This window comes from Anomaloglossus baeobatrachus, chromosome 4 (assembly GCF_048569485.1).
Source record: "Anomaloglossus baeobatrachus isolate aAnoBae1 chromosome 4, aAnoBae1.hap1, whole genome shotgun sequence".
NCBI lineage: Eukaryota > Metazoa > Chordata > Amphibia > Anura > Aromobatidae > Anomaloglossus > Anomaloglossus baeobatrachus.
Genome location: NC_134356.1, coordinates 406,286,817 through 406,308,221, shown reverse-complemented (window position 1 = coordinate 406,308,221; position 21,405 = coordinate 406,286,817).

Genomic DNA, 21,405 nt, shown 5'->3' with positions numbered 1-21,405 from the left:
AACTGCTAGATCTGCAGCATAGAAAACATTGATTTTATCAAACTGACAGCAAACAGCCCAGTAAGTGACACATTGCTGGAATCAGGGTCTCTGTCTCTACATTATGCTGCTCTCAGATGAGGTAGCAAAACATGGTGACAGATTACCTTTAAATGATGCTGTTAAGGGTGTTTTACACACTGCAACATCGCTAACGATATATCGTCGGGGTTACGTCGTTAGTGACGCACATCCGGCGCCGTTAGCAACATCGCAGCATGTGACACCAATGAGCGACGATCAACGAGCACAAAAACATGAAAAATCGTTGCTCATTGACACGTCATTCATTTCCTTAATATCGTTGCTGCTGCAGGTACGATGTTGTTCGTCGTTCCTGCGGCGTCACACATCGCTATGTGTGACGCCGCAGGAACGACGAACATCTCCGTACCTGCGCCCACCGGCAATGAGGAAGCAAGGAGGTGGGCAGCATGTTCCGGCCGCTCATCTCTGCCCCTCCTCTGCTATTGGATGGCTGCCGCGTGACGTCGCTGTGACGACGCACAAACCGCCCCCTTAGAATGGAGGCGGTTCGCCGGCCAGAGCGACGTCGCAGGGAAGGTAAGTCCGTGTGACGGGTGTTAGTGATGTTGTGCACCACGGGCAGCGATTTGCCCATGACGCACAACTGACGTGGGCAGGTACGCTCGCTAGCGATATCGGTACCGAAATCGCAGCGTGTAAAGTACCCTTTAGTGATTGACAGCAACATTTAATTGTTCTCTGATCCACCCATGGCTGTTAGAGGCACTTGATGGCTGATTACATCAGTTCTCAGCATGTGAGTCTGCATCAAAGGCAGGGACATGGACAATGACGTAAATATACATCAGTGGTCGTGAACGGGTCAATGCTTTAGCATACTAAGCCATTCTGGAGAATTATTTCCAACATTGTGGGAAGGTTTTGGTAAAAGCACTATCTGTTTTGGCATGGCTGTGCTCCACTGCACAAACTAAGGTCCATAACAGAATGCTTGGTTGAGAACTTAACTGGCCACACAGAGTCCTGAACTCAACCCCAATCGAATAACTTTGGGATGAACTACAACAGAAACTGAGAGCCAGTCACCAAATGGGGGACCAAGTCCATAATAATGTCTAAGGATTTAGAAGGGGATGTTGTGTCGCCCTGGGCAAGCCAGGGGACACAGGTCACAACACCACCACACCCCACACTCCAGGTAGGAACATCACAGCTAACCTACAAATCCTTGTTGCCTTCCTCCAGGAGTCTGTTGATGCACACCAGGGGGTGGGCCAGGCGGTTGGCTCCACCCACCAAGGAGGTCACAGCTCTGGAGGCAGGAAGTTCCAGGCAGAGTAGCCCAGGCAGGGCTTGAGTAAAGAGCAGATTAGCCCAGACAGGGCAAGAGTAAACAACTAAGTGAAAGAAGTGAAAGTAAGAAAGTGACAGAAGGAAAGAAAGCCTGAAGGGTCCAGCTTTGTGGAGGGCCAGAACAGCAAGGTCAGTGACGGCGGTGACTGTCTGGAGGGGGACCGTTTGGAAGTTCCTGGAAGGACCCCGTTGGCTGTGTGCCCGGTGGTCTGGAGCAGTGTTCTGAAGGACAGTCAGCACCAGGGCAGGGGCCTCTCGGACCCCGGCAAGGCTAGGAGTCGCCAAATTTGCCGAATCCGTCAGTGAAGGGGACGTAGATCCCCCAACAACCAAGTCCCGATTGACGGCAACAGCCCAACCAGTACGGGGGAGACACCGCCACCGCCAGGGCACCAGTTTCCCCAGGGCCAGCGCCTGCGGGCAAAGTGTAGAGCTCCTCCGGCCCAGATTGCAGTCGGGGAGCGGGTAACCGGAGGGAATCCACCGCTACCATCAGACAACACAGGTGCAAGGAAGAGGGACGTCACCGTCACCTACCGGGAGTGCAGGTGCAGCCGTCTGTGGGACCGTCCTACCAGCCGTTGGTTTACCGTACAAACTGTGTCTACGTCTCAGGCTGAGTGAGTACCACAGTGCCGCAAGGCACAGCGCTGCCCCCGCGTCCCTGTGCCCACCAGGCCCCGCACCTCCTTCTCCACCACCGGGCCCCGGGATCACCAACCCTTACCCACGGAGGGGCAACACAACACCTGGGTGCTCCGCATCACCATCCCCGGGACCCCCGAATTGAGCAGCGGTGGTGAAATCACCACAACCGTGGGTGGCATCACGAACTATAACAAATCCCCCACACCCAACCACAAACAACCCCCCTTTCACTCACGGGCGAGGAGTGTCGCTCGAGGAACCCCGGGATCCGGCCCACCGCTCGAGCCACCACTGAGCAGCTGCCGGACCCGAGCAGAAGGGGTGAGCGTAGTGTGCCGACACCCTCCTCCCCGCCCGCGACAACTTGGCGTCACGAACAGGATCTTACCACTCTGCCGTCTGGTAGAGGTGCGCCTTGTTACCGCCGGAGGTATCCGGCAGAAAAATTTCAGAAGCCGCCATCTTTGGCGCGAAAAGTTCCCGCTCGAGCGTCTTCTCGAGCAGTAGAGGCGCGAAGGCCAAAGCCCCGCCCCGAGAGAGGAGGGGCCGGAAAGAGCTAAGGGGGACGCGATGGCGGCTGGCGGCATGTAGTCGCGGCTATAGAAGCAGGGACGCCAGGACCTTTCAAGCATACCGTTCCTGGGAGAAAGAGAGAAAGACACCATGTGGATGCCGTCCCGAAACACCGTGGCCCCCGCACCGGGAACCGCAGCGTGGGTGGAAATCCGGACCGCGCAGCTCCATCTAAGGCTGCAGGTCAAAATGCAGCTCCTCTTGGAGGAGTGGGAGACCGACATGGCGGACGTTATAGCCACCGTGCGGAGACGCGAGGAGGAAGCGGAGGAAGGGAGGGTGAGTGACCCACGCCCCTATGTCCCGGAGGGACCGGTCGCTGCGGCTGAGGGACCCGGTCCAAGCCCTCTCCCCCCGTTGCCTCCCTCGCCACCCGTCTCGGGGGCCGTGACCCCGCCACTAGGCCCGCTACCACCGCCACTGGTAGCGATACCCAGCCCGTCCGCCCCAGCGGACCGACCTGTAGCCGGAGCCCGTAACAAACCGGAGGCATTACCTTGGAAGGCCCCGAAGATTGTGCCAGAGACAGTCCCCGAGCAGCTTCCCGAGCCGGAGCCGATGACCCGCTCCGAGCCGAAGGCCCAACTGCGGAAAGCCCCTATGCCCATCCCCCACACCTCGGCTGAGGTGGCGCCGGGTTGTTGCTGCAAGGCAGCGCCCAAGGCCATGACACCGCGGGATACGCTACCCACCTTCCTGACAGTGGGTAACGTGCTGGATGTCCCGCGGGGCTCGACCCGTGCGCCGGAGCTGGCAGCAGCGCCATACTGGGACAGGGAGCCGACAAAGCTGGGCCTGGAGATCGCGGAGAGGGAGAGAAGGAAAGCCGAGCTGGTGGCCCGAGCCATTCGGGAAAAGGAAAACCTGCGGCAAGCGACCTTCCGTGTCCGGGGCCCGTTCTACGAAGGGCAGGTGAGGCGGTTTGATGTCCGCCGGGGCTACGGATTCATATACGAACCGGGCCTGGAGGCCGAGGTGTTTGTGGCCCGGCGGGACGTGAATGCCCATCTGCCCGAGGAGCATCTGGCCGCAATCTCATACCGGGAGACATGGTGCGTTACACCCGGCACTGCGGAGAGAGGGGGTGGTTTGCCCTGGATGTAAAGCTGAAGGGCAGCCCGGAGAGCAAGGTGAGCTCTGCATCCCCTCCCTCGGATGAAGCAGCGAAAGGACCGGAGTAGGGCAGCGGATGCCCGTTGCACCGTCCCCGTTGGGACCATCACTGAAGTTGTGTGTTTGTTTAAAAGTTGAAAAGTTTGAAATGATAAGTGAAATTACCGAAGAAGTCACCTGATTTGTTTGTTGATTTGCAACCGGCTGGAGCCGGCACCATTGTCCCCGTGGGGACCGTTTAAAGTTTTGCATGGGAACTATCCATGGACAAGCCCGTGAACTTGCAGGGCACCACAAACGTTAAGTGGCTTGTAAATATGTTGGTTACCGTTACCGTTTCCGCAATGCCGCCTCCGGAGAGGCAGGTTGGAGGGAGGGCCCTGAGCAGAGCAGGCTGGGGCCCAGCCACCAAAGGAACCGGTGGCTACCCTCTGGAGGGGAAGGACAGATCCCGCTCGGGTAACTTGTGCTGGACTGTGGGTCAAGGGGTGCTGCCTGGGCTTTAGGGGCAGCATCAGGGCCAGGTTGCTTGGGTGGGAGAGAGCGGAAACCGTAACCGTAAACCGTTGCAACGTTTAAGAAAATGTGCCTCCCGTCTTGGGAAGAGTTTTGATTAAAAATGTATTTATGTTTTGCTTAACCCTGTTATCCCCTTTTTACAGAAAAATAAAACCGGTGTAGGACGGCAGCCCGCGGACGGTCTGCATTTTGCTAAGGGGGAATGTGTCGCCCTGGGCAAGCCAGGGGACACAGGTCACAACACCACCACACCCCATACTCCAGGTAGGAACATCACAGCTAACCTACAAATCCTTGTTGCCTTCCTCCAGGAGTCTGTTGATGCACACCAGGGGGTGGGCCAGGCGGTTGGCTCCGCCCACCAAGGAGGTCACAGCTCTGGAGGCAGGAAGTTCCAGGCAGAGTAGCCCAGGCAGGGCTTGAGTAAAGAGCAGATTAGCCCAGACAGGGCAAGAGTAAACAACTAAGTGAAAGAAGTGAAAGTAAGAAAGTGACAGAAGGAAAGAAAGCCTGAAGGGTCCAGCTTTGTGGAGGGCCAGAACAGCAAGGTCAGCGACGGCGGTGACTGTCTGGAGGGGGACCGTTTGGAAGTTCCTGGAAGGACCCCGTTGGCTGTGTGCCCGGTGGTCTGGAGCAGTGTTCCGAAGGACAGTCAGCACCAGGGCAGGGGCCTCTCGGACCCCGGCAAGGCTAGGAGTCGCCAAATTTGCCGAATCCGTCAGTGAAGGGGACGTAGATCCCCCAACAACCAAGTCCCGATTGACGGCAACAGCCCAACCAGTACGGGGGAGACACCGCCACCGCCAGGGCACCAGTTTCCCCAGGGCCAGCGCCTGCGGGCAAAGTGTAGAGCTCCTCCGGCCCAGATTGCAGTCGGGGAGCGGGTAACCGGAGGGAATCCACCGCTACCATCAGACAACACAGGTGCAAGGAAGAGGGACGTCACCGTCACCTACCGGGAGTGCAGGTGCAGCCGTCTGTGGGACCGTCCTACCAGCCGTTGGTTTACCGTACAAACTGTGTCTACGTCTCAGGCTGAGTGAGTACCACAGTGCCGCAAGGCACAGCGCTGCCCCCGCGTCCCTGCGCCCACCAGGCCCCGCACCTCCTTCTCCACCACCGGGCCCCGGGATCACCAACCCCTACCCATGGAGGGGCAACACAACACCTGGCTGCTCCGCATCACCATCCCCGGGACCCCCGAATTGAGCAGCGGTGGTGAAATCACCACAACCGTGGGTGGCGTCACGAACTATAACAAATCCCCCACACCCAACCACAAACAACCCCCCTTTCACTCACGGGCGAGGAGTGTCGCTCGAGGAACCCCGGGATCCGGCCCACCGCTCGAGCCACCACTGAGCAGCTGCCAGACCCGACCAGAAGGGGTGAGCGTAGTGTGCCGACACCCTCCTCCCCGCCCGCGACAATGTCACAAAAGCTCCTGGAGCTGTATGATGTTTCTCAATACTTACATCCATATATTGAATGTTCCATATAGAAAACCCATGCATCTGCTAATGGAGAACTGAATGGGAGAGCTGGTTAAGCTCAAGTGTTTAGGAATGCGAATTCAAAACCACTAGCCTTTTTACCAGGCAGGTGGGGTAGTCAGGTGGATTGACGAGTACTGAGAATGCCTACTAAAAGGGGTCCACAACATGGAATAGTCTAATATGTTACAATAATGTCTCTTCTGCTCTATGTATGTCTTTGGTTATCATGTATCTAATAAACAAACTAAAGAATCCCTCCCAACATAGCTTTTAGCCCCTAAATATTTTATTAATATGTCTAAACGAACAGAGAGTCCTCAGTGGTTGATACCTTTTAATGGCTAACTGAAAAGATGGTAATAATTGCAAGCTTTCGAGACTACTCAGGTCTCTTCATCAGGCATGGTATAACACAAAATCTGAAGAGTCACATATTTATACACAACAGGACTTAGAATAGTGCAGTAAAAAAAACAAAAAAAAAACAAGTTATATAAAACAGAACTATCACTATGGCAGGGGGGCAAACTGTTGTGACCATAAATTTTGCTACATGAAGGAAGCACACAGACAACTGATGGACACACGCTACTATAAGAAATTGGAGTCTGACCCTACACAGGACTATTACAAGGAACTTAACAAGTTGGCCTCTTGTCTGCCTGACATATCCATAAGAACTGATGAACTGATACCGGTGAGTCCAAGAGTAGGCACATTCTACATGCTTCCCAAAATTCACAAATCTAGAAACCCAGGAAGACCCATCATTTCATGTGTGGGCACCCTCACTGAACAAGTCTCTGGATGAGTAGAGGGTATCCTTAAACCCTTGGTAAGGGATACAACCAGCTACATCCAGGACACTACTGACCTATTGAAAAAACTATCAGCAATAGGTCCTCTTCTAGAGGGAACCATCCTTGCTACCATGGATGTGGAATCCTTGTACTCGAATATTCCACACCAGGATGGATTAAATGCTTGCAAACTTTTCCTGGAAAATACAGGAACTGATGCCAATTCTGTGGTGAAGCTTACAAAATTCATCCTCACCCATAATTACTTTGCATTTGACAATGACATATATCTACAGGAGACTGGGACTGCAATGGGAAGCAAAATGGCACCACAATATGCAAATCTTTTCATGGCCAAGCTTGAGAGTGACTTTTTATCCTCTTGTCCTATCAGGCCTCTAGCCTACTACCGTTACATTGATGATATTTTAATCATCTGGACAGAGTCTGAGCAGCAGCTGAAGACCTTCCATGAACAATTTAATCAGTATCATCCCACCATCAACCTAACACTCAACTACTCCTGCACGGAAATCAACTTCTTGGACACCATCATTAAACTACGGAACAATGAAATAGAGACATCCCTGTACAAGAAGCCAATTGACCGTCCAACATACCTGAAATGGGACAGTTTTCATCCAAAACACATAAAAAACTCTATTGTATACAGCCAGGCTATCAGGTACAATCGGATATGTTCCAACAGTACAGATAGAGACAATCACCTTGAGGGCCTCAGAAAGACCTTTCTGAATCAAGGCTACCACCCAAGAACAATTGAAAACCAGATTACAAGAGCCACCAGAATATCAAGAAATCATCTCCTACATTATAAAACTAAAGAAAAAAACAACCGGGTCCCTCTTGTAGTTACCTACAATCCACATCTGGAGGTGTTTAGAGGAGCTGCACGGAAACTACAACCATTACTGCAAAAAGATGCCCGGTTAAAATCTATTTTTCCAGACCCCCCACTTCTGTGTTTTAGACAGCCCCCAAATCTAAGAAGCATCATTGTCAGAAGCTCCCTGTCCTCTCCAACAACAGGAACATTTCCCTGCAACCAGAAAAAATGTAAGACCTATCCATTAATATTAACAACGGACAAGATAAAGATTCCCAGATCACATCAGGACTACAAGATCCCAGGTACCTTCAGCTGCACGACAACCAATGTGGTGTACTTAATTATATGTACCAAATGTCCAACTGGGGATCTGTAGGTAGGGGAGACCGGACAACAGCTCAGGACAAGGATGAATTCTTACCACCACACAATTAGAGAAAAAAGGATGGATCTACCTGTGGCCAAACATTTTTGTAACTCAGACCACAGCATCATGGACATGAAATTGCTGGTATTGAAAGGAAATTTCAAGTCCCAGAGAGATAGGAGAGTATGGGAGTACAAACTTATGATGACATTTGACACATTCAGAGTAGGAATGAATGTGTCTCATGGATTCATGTCTTTTTACATCAGTTAAAAGATGTGCTCCTCTGACCATCCGAGCGTGTCACAGCCCTGGACCAGACACTTATCAGAGGACAATAAAACTTTCACACTGAACTGCAGCAAAATTTATGGCCACAACAGTTTGCCCCCCTGCCATAGTGATAGTTCTGTTTTATATAACTTGTTTGTTTTTTTTGTTTTTTTTTACTGCACTATTCTAAGTCCTGTTGTGTATAAATATGTGACTCTTCAGATTTTGTGTTATACCATGCCTGATGAAGAGACCTGAGTAGTCTCGAAAGCTTGCAATTATTACCATCTTTTCAGTTAGCCATTACAAGGTATCAACCACTGAGGACTCTCTGTTCTTTTAAACAATTTTTTTTATCTCTACTGGCTAACACGGTACAAAGATTTACTTTACTTGTATCAAAATGGAGGATACCAGAATGTACCGCATCTTTATGGAACTAAAGACACTTCTGAAGAAACGCGCACAACTGGACAGCGACATATTTTTCTTATCCAAATGCAAAAAGGAGAATCTGATCCCCAAAGGACTCTGGATTACAAACCCAATTCTACATACCTACAATACCCATTATGCACAAAACCTTTGTCACAAGACTTCTGAGAGACTAAGGAACCACCTTTTGCATGTCTTCTACAGCATCAAGAGTAAAATCCAGAGGGAATTTGAAACACAAAGGAAGACACTATCAGAAAGCACAGAACAAAAAGTACAACAATACTATTACAGACTACGAACCCTTCTGATCCACAACAAGGAAAAGAAGCTACATAGACTGCGCCTCAATTCAGGAGTTAATACAAACAGGTGGAGAACAAAGCCAAAACCTGACAACTTGGACAACCACTCCATTCATGGCACAAAAGCATCTAACTGTGTTATCAATCTCTCGGATTACAAACCAAACAAAGTGGAACATGCTGTGCTTTCTAGAGGACTCTCATTTTGTCCTACTAAATTCTAGACAAAATTGAACTCTGCAGCGACATGGAAGATTACTTCAGGAGACTACGTCTGAGGGAATATTTTAGCGATGCAGATGTTTCAGAATCCACCCAGACTTAAGGAAGACGGATCTTGACAACCAGGAAAAGATCAGATTGGACACCTCCACCAGGACGCAACCCTCATCTGGATAACTATATAGACACTTTCAGACATTTGGTAAAATCCACTTTCCTAGATGAACACAGGAGGCAACCATTCAACATCAGTGCCCAGGAGAGAAGGACCATAAAATCTTTGAAAACCAACAAAGAAATCATCATTTAACCTGCAGACAAGGGGGGTGCAATAGTCATGATGAACAAATCAGACTACATGAAGGAAGCACACAGACAACTGATGGACACACGCTACTATAAGAAATTGGAGTCTGACCCTACACAGGACTATTACAAGGAACTTAACAAGTTGGCCTCTTGTCTGCCTGACATATCCATAAGAACTGATGAACTGATACCGGTGAGTCCAAGAATAGACACATTCTACATGCTTCCCAAAATTCACAAATCTGGAAACCCAGGAAGACCCATCATTTCATGTGTGGGCACCCTCACTGAACAAGTCTCTGGTATCCTTAAACCCTTGGTAAGGGATACAACCAGCTACATCAAGGACACTACTGACCTATTGAAAAAACTATCAGCAATAGGTCCTCTTCTAGAGGGAACCATCCTTGCTACCATGGATGTGGAATCCTTGTACTCGAATATTCCACACCAGGATGGATTAAATGCTTGCAAACTTTTCCTGGAAAATACAGGAACTGATGCCAATTCTGTGGTGAAGCTTACAAAATTCATCCTCACCCATAATTACTTTGCATTTGACAATGACATATATCTACAGGAGACTGGGACTGCAATGGGAAGCAAAATGGCACCACAATATGCAAATCTTTTCATGGCCAAGCTTGAGAGTGACTTTTTATCCTCTTGTCCTATCAGGCCTCTAGCCTACTACCGTTACATTGATGATATTTTAATCATCTGGACAGAGTCTGAGCAGCAGCTGAAGACCTTCCATGAACAATTTAATCAGTATCATCCCACCATCAACCTAACACTCAACTACTCCTGCACGGAAATCAACTTCTTGGACACCATCATTAAACTACGGAACAATGAAATAGAGACATCCCTGTACAAGAAGCCAATTGACCGTCCAACATACCTGAAATGGGACAGTTTTCATCCAAAACACATAAAAAACTCTATTGTATACAGCCAGGCTATCAGGTACAATCGGATATGTTCCAACAGTACAGATAGAGACAATCACCTTGAGGGCCTCAGAAAGACCTTTCTGAATCAAGGCTACCACCCAAGAACAATTGAAAACCAGATTACAAGAGCCACCAGAATATCAAGAAATCATCTCCTACATTATAAAACTAAAGAAAAAAACAACCGGGTCCCTCTTGTAGTCACCTACAATCCACATCTGGAGGTGCTTAGAGGAGCTGCACGGAAACTACAACCATTACTGCAAAAAGATGCCCGGTTAAAATCTATTTTTCCAGACCCCCCACTTCTGTGTTTTAGACAGCCCCCAAATCTAAGAAGCATCATTGTCAGAAGCTCCCTGTCCTCTCCAACAACAGGAACATTTCCCTGCAACCAGAAAAAATGTAAGACCTATCCATTAATATTAACAACGGACAAGATAAAGATTCCCAGATCACATCAGGACTACAAGATCCCAGGTACCTTCAGCTGCACCACAACGAATGTGGTGTACTTAATTATATGTACCAAATGTCCAACTGGGGATCTGTAGGTAGGGGAGACCGGACAACAGCTCAGGACAAGGATGAATTCTTACCGCCACACAATTAGAGAAAAAAGGATGGATCTACCTGTGGCCAAACATTTTTGTAACTCAGACCACAGCATCATGGACCTGAAATTGCTGGTATTGAAAGGAAATGTCAAGTCCCAGAGAGATAGGAGAGTATGGGAGTACAAACTTATGATGACATTTGACACATTCAGAGTAGGAATGAATGTGTCTCATGGATTCATGTCTTTTTACATCAGTTAAAAGATGTGCTCCTCTGACCATCCGAGCGTGTCACAGCCCTGGACCAGACACTTATCAGAGGACAATAAAACTTTCACACTGAACTGCAGCAAAATTTATGGCCACAACAGTTTGCCCCCCTGCCATAGTGATAGTTCTGTTTTATATAACTTGTTTGTTTTTTTTTGTTTTTTTTTACTGCACTATTCTAAGTCCTGTTGTGTATAAATATGTGACTCTTCAGATTTTGTGTTATACCATGCCTGATGAAGAGACCTGAGTAGTCTCGAAAGCTTGCAATTATTACCATCTTTTCAGTTAGCCATTACAAGGTATCAACCACTGAGGACTCTCTGTTCTTTTAAACAATTTTTTTTATCTCTACTGGCTAACACGGTACAAAGATTTACTTTACTTGTATCAAAATGGAGGATACCAGAATGTACCGCATCTTTATGGAACTAAAGACACTTCTGAAGAAACGCGCACAACTGGACAGCGACATATTTTTCTTATCCAAATGCAAAAAGGAGAATCTGATCCCCAAAGGACTCTGGATTACAAACCCAATTCTACATACCTACAATACCCATTATGCACAAAACCTTTGTCACAAGACTTCTGAGAGACTAAGGAACCACCTTTTGCATGTCTTCTACAGCATCAAGAGTAAAATCCAGAGGGAATTTGAAACACAAAGGAAGACACTATCAGAAAGCACAGAACAAAAAGTACAACAATACTATTACAGACTACGAACCCTTCTGATCCACAACAAGGAAAAGAAGCTACATAGACTGCGCCTCAATTCAGGAGTTAATACAAACAGGTGGAGAACAAAGCCAAAACCTGACAACTTGGACAACCACTCCATTCATGGCACAAAAGCATCTAACTGTGTTATCAATCTCTCGGATTACAAACCAAACAAAGTGGAACATGCTGTGCTTTCTAGAGGACTCTCATTTTGTCCTACTAAATTCTAGACAAAATTGAACTCTGCAGCGACATGGAAGATTACTTCAGGAGACTACGTCTGAGGGAATATTTTAGCGATGCAGATGTTTCAGAATCCACCCAGACTTAAGGAAGACGGATCTTGACAACCAGGAAAAGATCAGATTGGACACCTCCACCAGGACGCAACCCTCATCTGGATAACTATATAGACACTTTCAGACATTTGGTAAAATCCACTTTCCTAGATGAACACAGGAGGCAACCATTCAACATCAGTGCCCAGGAGAGAAGGACCATAAAATCTTTGAAAACCAACAAAGAAATCATCATTTAACCTGCAGACAAGGGGGGTGCAATAGTCATGATGAACAAATCAGACTACATGAAGGAAGCACACAGACAACTGATGGACACACGCTACTATAAGAAATTGGAGTCTGACCCTACACAGGACTATTACAAGGAACTTAACAAGTTGGCCTCTTGTCTGCCTGACATATCCATAAGAACTGATGAACTGATACCGGTGAGTCCAAGAGTAGGCACATTCTACATGCTTCCCAAAATTCACAAATCTAGAAACCCAGGAAGACCCATCATTTCATGTGTGGGCACCCTCACTGAACAAGTCTCTGGATGAGTAGAGGGTATCCTTAAACCCTTGGTAAGGGATACAACCAGCTACATCCAGGACACTACTGACCTATTGAAAAAACTATCAGCAATAGGTCCTCTTCTAGAGGGAACCATCCTTGCTACCATGGATGTGGAATCCTTGTACTCGAATATTCCACACCAGGATGGATTAAATGCTTGCAAACTTTTCCTGGAAAATACAGGAACTGATGCCAATTCTGTGGTGAAGCTTACAAAATTCATCCTCACCCATAATTACTTTGCATTTGACAATGACATATATCTACAGGAGACTGGGACTGCAATGGGAAGCAAAATGGCACCACAATATGCAAATCTTTTCATGGCCAAGCTTGAGAGTGACTTTTTATCCTCTTGTCCTATCAGGCCTCTAGCCTACTACCGTTACATTGATGATATTTTAATCATCTGGACAGAGTCTGAGCAGCAGCTGAAGACCTTCCATGAACAATTTAATCAGTATCATCCCACCATCAACCTAACACTCAACTACTCCTGCACGGAAATCAACTTCTTGGACACCATCATTAAACTACGGAACAATGAAATAGAGACATCCCTGTACAAGAAGCCAATTGACCGTCCAACATACCTGAAATGGGACAGTTTTCATCCAAAACACATAAAAAACTCTATTGTATACAGCCAGGCTATCAGGTACAATCGGATATGTTCCAACAGTACAGATAGAGACAATCACCTTGAGGGCCTCAGAAAGACCTTTCTGAATCAAGGCTACCACCCAAGAACAATTGAAAACCAGATTACAAGAGCCACCAGAATATCAAGAAATCATCTCCTACATTATAAAACTAAAGAAAAAAACAACCGGGTCCCTCTTGTAGTCACCTACAATCCACATCTGGAGGTGCTTAGAGGAGCTGCACGGAAACTACAACCATTACTGCAAAAAGATGCCCGGTTAAAATCTATTTTTCCAGACCCCCCACTTCTGTGTTTTAGACAGCCCCCAAATCTAAGAAGCATCATTGTCAGAAGCTCCCTGTCCTCTCCAACAACAGGAACATTTCCCTGCAACCAGAAAAAATGTAAGACCTATCCATTAATATTAACAACGGACAAGATAAAGATTCCCAGATCACATCAGGACTACAAGATCCCAGGTACCTTCAGCTGCACCACAACCAATGTGGTGTACTTAATTATATGTACCAAATGTCCAACTGGGGATCTGTAGGTAGGGGAGACCGGACAACAGCTCAGGACAAGGATGAATTCTTACCGCCACACAATTAGAGAAAAAAGGATGGATCTACCTGTGGCCAAACATTTTTGTAACTCAGACCACAGCATCATGGACATGAAATTGCTGGTATTGAAAGGAAATGTCAAGTCCCAGAGAGATAGGAGAGTATGGGAGTACAAACTTATGATGACATTTGACACATTCAGAGTAGGAATGAATGTGTCTCATGGATTCATGTCTTTTTACATCAGTTAAAAGATGTGCTCCTCTGACCATCCGAGCGTGTCACAGCCCTGGACCAGACACTTATCAGAGGACAATAAAACTTTCACACTGAACTGCAGCAAAATTTATGGCCACAACAGTTTGCCCCCCTGCCATAGTGATAGTTCTGTTTTATATAACTTGTTTGTTTTTTTTGTTTTTTTTTACTGCACTATTCTAAGTCCTGTTGTGTATAAATATGTGACTCTTCAGATTTTGTGTTATACCATGCCTGATGAAGAGACCTGAGTAGTCTCGAAAGCTTGCAATTATTACCATCTTTTCAGTTAGCCATTACAAGGTATCAACCACTGAGGACTCTCTGTTCTTTTAAACAATTTTTTTTATCTCTACTGGCTAACACGGTACAAAGATTTACTTTACTTGTATCAAAATGGAGGATACCAGAATGTACCGCATCTTTATGGAACTAAAGACACTTCTGAAGAAACGCGCACAACTGGACAGCGACATATTTTTCTTATCCAAATGCAAAAAGGAGAATCTGATCCCCAAAGGACTCTGGATTACAAACCCAATTCTACATACCTACAATACCCATTATGCACAAAACCTTTGTCACAAGACTTCTGAGAGACTAAGGAACCACCTTTTGCATGTCTTCTACAGCATCAAGAGTAAAATCCAGAGGGAATTTGAAACACAAAGGAAGACACTATCAGAAAGCACAGAACAAAAAGTACAACAATACTATTACAGACTACGAACCCTTCTGATCCACAACAAGGAAAAGAAGCTACATAGACTGCGCCTCAATTCAGGAGTTAATACAAACAGGTGGAGAACAAAGCCAAAACCTGACAACTTGGACAACCACTCCATTCATGGCACAAAAGCATCTAACTGTGTTATCAATCTCTCGGATTACAAACCAAACAAAGTGGAACATGCTGTGCTTTCTAGAGGACTCTCATTTTGTCCTACTAAATTCTAGACAAAATTGAACTCTGCAGCGACATGGAAGATTACTTCAGGAGACTACGTCTGAGGGAATATTTTAGCGATGCAGATGTTTCAGAATCCACCCAGACTTAAGGAAGACGGATCTTGACAACCAGGAAAAGATCAGATTGGACACCTCCACCAGGACGCAACCCTCATCTGGATAACTATATAGACACTTTCAGACATTTGGTAAAATCCACTTTCCTAGATGAACACAGGAGGCAACCATTCAACATCAGTGCCCAGGAGAGAAGGACCATAAAATCTTTGAAAACCAACAAAGAAATCATCATTTAACCTGCAGACAAGGGGGGTGCAATAGTCATGATGAACAAATCAGACTACATGAAGGAAGCACACAGACAACTGATGGACACACGCTACTATAAGAAATTGGAGTCTGACCCTACACAGGACTATTACAAGGAACTTAACAAGTTGGCCTCTTGTCTGCCTGACATATCCATAAGAACTGATGAACTGATACCGGTGAGTCCAAGAATAGACACATTCTACATGCTTCCCAAAATTCACAAATCTGGAAACCCAGGAAGACCCATCATTTCATGTGTGGGCACCCTCACTGAACAAGTCTCTGGTATCCTTAAACCCTTGGTAAGGGATACAACCAGCTACATCAAGGACACTACTGACCTATTGAAAAAACTATCAGCAATAGGTCCTCTTCCAGAGGGAACCATCCTTGCTACCATGGATGTGGAATCCTTGTACTCGAATATTCCACACCAGGATGGATTAAATGCTTGCAAACTTTTCCTGGAAAATACAGGAACTGATGCCAATTCTGTGGTGAAGCTTACAAAATTCATCCTCACCCATAATTACTTTGCATTTGACAATGACATATATCTACAGGAGACTGGGACTGCAATGGGAAGCAAAATGGCACCACAATATGCAAATCTTTTCATGGCCAAGCTTGAGAGTGACTTTTTATCCTCTTGTCCTATCAGGCCTCTAGCCTACTACCGTTACATTGATGATATTTTAATCATCTGGACAGAGTCTGAGCAGCAGCTGAAGACCTTCCATGAACAATTTAATCAGTATCATCCCACCATCAACCTAACACTCAACTACTCCTGCACGGAAATCAACTTCTTGGACACCATCATTAAACTACGGAACAATGAAATAGAGACATCCCTGTACAAGAAGCCAATTGACCGTCCAACATACCTGAAATGGGACAGTTTTCATCCAAAACACATAAAAAACTCTATTGTATACAGCCAGGCTATCAGGTACAATCGGATATGTTCCAACAGTACAGATAGAGACAATCACCTTGAGGGCCTCAGAAAGACCTTTCTGAATCAAGGCTACCACCCAAGAACAATTGAAAACCAGATTACAAGAGCCACCAGAATATCAAGAAATCATCTCCTACATTATAAAACTAAAGAAAAAAACAACCGGGTCCCTCTTGTAGTCACCTACAATCCACATCTGGAGGTGCTTAGAGGAGCTGCACGGAAACTACAACCATTACTGCAAAAAGATGCCCGGTTAAAATCTATTTTTCCAGACCCCCCACTTCTGTGTTTTAGACAGCCCCCAAATCTAAGAAGCATCATTGTCAGAAGCTCCCTGTCCTCTCCAACAACAGGAACATTTCCCTGCAACCAGAAAAAATGTAAGACCTATCCATTAATATTAACAACGGACAAGATAAAGATTCCCAGATCACATCAGGACTACAAGATCCCAGGTACCTTCAGCTGCACCACAACCAATGTTGTGTACTTAATTATATGTACCAAATGTCCAACTGGGGATCTGTAGGTAGGGGAGACCGGACAACAGCTCAGGACAAGGATGAATTCTTACCGCCACACAATTAGAGAAAAAAGGATGGATCTACCTGTGGCCAAACATTTTTGTAACTCAGACCACAGCATCATGGACATGAAATTGCTGGTATTGAAAGGAAATTTCAAGTCCCAGAGAGATAGGAGAGTATGGGAGTACAAACTTATGATGACATTTGACACATTCAGAGTAGGAATGAATGTGTCTCATGGATTCATGTCTTTTTACATCAGTTAAAAGATGTGCTCCTCTGACCATCCGAGCGTGTCACAGCCCTGGACCAGACACTTATCAGAGGACAATAAAACTTTCACACTGAACTGCAGCAAAATTTATGGCCACAACAGTTTGCCCCCCTGCCATAGTGATAGTTCTGTTTTATATAACTTGTTTGTTTTTTTTGTTTTTTTTTACTGCACTATTCTAAGTCCTGTTGTGTATAAATATGTGACTCTTCAGATTTTGTGTTATACCATGCCTGATGAAGAGACCTGAGTAGTCTCGAAAGCTTGCAATTATTACCATCTTTTCAGTTAGCCATTACAAGGTATCAACCACTGAGGACTCTCTGTTCTTTTAAACAATTTTTTTTATCTCTACTGGCTAACACGGTACAAAGATTTACTTTACTTGTATCAAAATGGAGGATACCAGAATGTACCGCATCTTTATGGAACTAAAGACACTTCTGAAGAAACGCGCACAACTGGACAGCGACATATTTTTCTTATCCAAATGCAAAAAGGAGAATCTGATCCCCAAAGGACTCTGGATTACAAACCCAATTCTACATACCTACAATACCCATTATGCACAAAACCTTTGTCACAGGACTTCTGAGAGACTAAGGAACCACCTTTTGCATGTCTTCTACAGCATCAAGAGTAAAATCCAGAGGGAATTTGAAACACAAAGGAAGACACTATCAGAAAGCACAGAACAAAAAGTACAACAATACTATTACAGACTACGAACCCTTCTGATCCACAACAAGGAAAAGAAGCTACATAGACTGCGCCTCAATTCAAGAGTTAATACAAACAGGTGGAGAACAAAGCCAAAACCTGACAACTTGGACAACCACTCCATTCATGGCACAAAAGCATCTAACTGTGTTATCAATCTCTCGGATTACAAACCAAACAAAGTGGAACATGCTGTGCTTTCTAGAGGACTCTCATTTTGTCCTACTAAATTCTAGACAAAATTGAACTCTGCAGCGACATGGAAGATTACTTCAGGAGACTACGTCTGAGGGAATATTTTAGCGATGCAGATGTTTCAGAATCCACCCAGACTTAAGGAAGACGGATCTTGACAACCAGGAAAAGATCAGATTGGACACCTCCACCAGGACGCAACCCTCATCTGGATAACTATATAGACACTTTCAGACATTTGGTAAAATCCACTTTCCTAGATGAACACAGGAGGCAACCATTCAACATCAGTGCCCAGGAGAGAAGGACCATAAAATCTTTGAAAACCAACAAAGAAATCATCATTTAACCTGCAGACAAGGGGGGTGCAATAGTCATGATGAACAAATCAGACTACATGAAGGAAGCACACAGACAACTGATGGACACACGCTACTATAAGAAATTGGAGTCTGACCCTACACAGGACTATTACAAGGAACTTAACAAGTTGGCCTCTTGTCTGCCTGACATATCCATAAGAACTGATGAACTGATACCGGTGAGTCCAAGAATAGACACATTCTACATGCTTCCCAAAATTCACAAATCTGGAAACCCAGGAAGACCCATCATTTCATGTGTGGGCACCCTCACTGAACAAGTCTCTGGTATCCTTAAACCCTTGGTAAGGGATACAACCAGCTACATCCAGGACACTACTGACCTATTGAAAAAACTATCAGCAATAGGTCCTCTTCTAGAGGGAACCATTCTTGCTACCATGGATGTGGAATCCTTGTACTCAAATATTCCACACCAGGATGGATTAAATGCTTGCAAACCTTTCCTGGAAAATACAGGAACTGATGCCAATTCTGTGGTGAAGCTTACAAAATTCATCCTCACCCATAATTACTTTGCATTTGACAATGACATATATCTACAGGAGACTGGGACTGCAATGGGAAGCAAAATGGCACCACAATATGCAAATCTTTTCATGGCCAAGCTTGAGAGTGACTTTTTATCCTCTTGTCCTATCAGGCCTCTAGCCTACTACCGTTACATTGATGATATTTTAATCATCTGGACAGAGTCTGAGCAGCAGCTGAAGACCTTCCATGAACAATTTAATCAGTATCATCCCACCATCAACCTAACACTCAACTACTCCTGCACGGAAATCAACTTCTTGGACACCATCATTAAACTACGGAACAATGAAATAGAGACATCCCTGTACAAGAAGCCAATTGACCGTCCAACATACCTGAAATGGGACAGTTTTCATCCAATACACATAAAAAACTCTATTGTATACAGCCAGGCTATCAGGTACAATCGGATATGTTCCAACAGTACAGATAGAGACAATCACCTTGAGGGCCTCAGAAAGACCTTTCTGAATCAAGGCTACCACCCAAGAACAATTGAAAACCAGATTACAGAGCCACCAGAATATCAAGAAACCATCTCCTACATTATAAAACTAAAGAAAAAAACAACCGGGTCCCTCTTGTAGTTACCTACAATCCACATCTGGAGGTGTTTAGAGGAGCTGCACGGAAACTACAACCATTACTGCAAAAAGATGCCCGGTTAAAATCTATTTTTCCAGACCCCCCACTTCTGTGTTCTAGACAGCCCCCAAATCTAAGAAGCATCATTGTCAGAAGCTCCCTGTCCTCTCCAATAACAGGAACATTTCCCTGCAACCAGAAAAAATGTAAGACCTGTCCATTAATATTAACAACGGACAAGATAAAGATTTCCAGATCACATCAGGACTACAAGATCCCAGGTACCTTCAGCTGCACCACAACCAATGTGGTGTACTTAATTATATGTACCAAATGTCCAACTGGGGATCTGTATGTAGGGGAGACCGGACAACAGCTCAGGACAAGGATGAATTCTCACCGCCACACAATTAGAGAAAAAAGGATGGATCTACCTGTGGCCAAACATTTTTGTAACTCAGACCACAGCATCATGGGCATGAAATTTCTGGTATTGAAAGGAAATTTCAAGTCCCAGAGAGATAGGAGACTATGGGAGTACAAACTTATGATGACATTTGACACATTCAGAGTAGGAATGAATGTGTCTCATGGATTCATGTCTTTTTACATCAGTTAAAAGATGTGCTCCTCTGACCATCCGAGCGTGTCACAGCCCTGGACCAGACACTTATCAGAGGACAATAAAACTTTCACACTGAACTGCAGCAAAATTTATGGCCACAACAGTTTGCCCCCTGCCATAGTGATAGTTCTGTTTTATATAACTTGGGGGTTTTTTTTGTTTTTTTTTACTGCACTATTCTAAGTCCTGTTGTGTATAAATATGTGACTCTTCAGATTTTGTGTTATACCACGCCTGATGAAGAGACCTGAGTAGTCTCGAAAGCTTGCAATTATTTACATCTTTTCAGTTAGCCATTAAAAGGTATCAACCACTGAGGACTCTCTGTTCTTTTAAACAATTATTTTATCTCTACTGGCTAACACGGTACAAAGATTTATTTTACTTGTATTAATATGTCTGTAATGTAATGTAGTTGTATTAAAATACTTCCTTATTTCATAAGTCTCCAGTTTCCAGTCCATATATAAAGTCATGTGCAATCTAGCAAGTCTGCGCTTTTAAGTTATGTGACCTAGAAGACAACTGGAGTGATACTAGAAACCAGGGAAGATGGCGACCGGTAAGTATTTTAATACAACACTATAATACAGACATGTTCAGAAAAGTATAGTGGATAAGGTTTTTGTTGGGTGTGTTTCTTTAATAAAAGTTTGTCATCTTGCTTGATCCAATAAATTGACAAGTATAAACATACCCCACCGGTGACAGAGTAGGTCCATGTGTTTGTCCAGAGGTCTGGCCGGTTATTCTAAATATATCTGCTATAATATGTCATAAAGACGGAATAAACATGCTCTTATGTCTGGACAAATGAAAGTGTAGTGTTTTGAAATCATATCATGTGGTCCTCTTCTCACTAAACACATAACCTGTATCAACAAACCCTATATGAACAGCAATAAAAGCATGGTCTATGACATCAACGTGCTGGAACAATGAGTGCTGCTATTTTCTTTCAAATGGTCCTAATAAATGTGTTTGCTGAAGTATCAAAAGCCTCCATCCAGAAGTCATGCTTGCCTGGGGATGAATAAGAGCATGTTTGTGCACGAAATGCTTGGAGACATTGTTCCTCAGCAGTTCATCTTTACGTAAAGATTGTCTTAATAATACTTCCAAAGTTCCCTAAGGCCTGGGCATAACGCCACTGCTGGCTAAGCAATGGAAAGCTGTGACATCTGTATA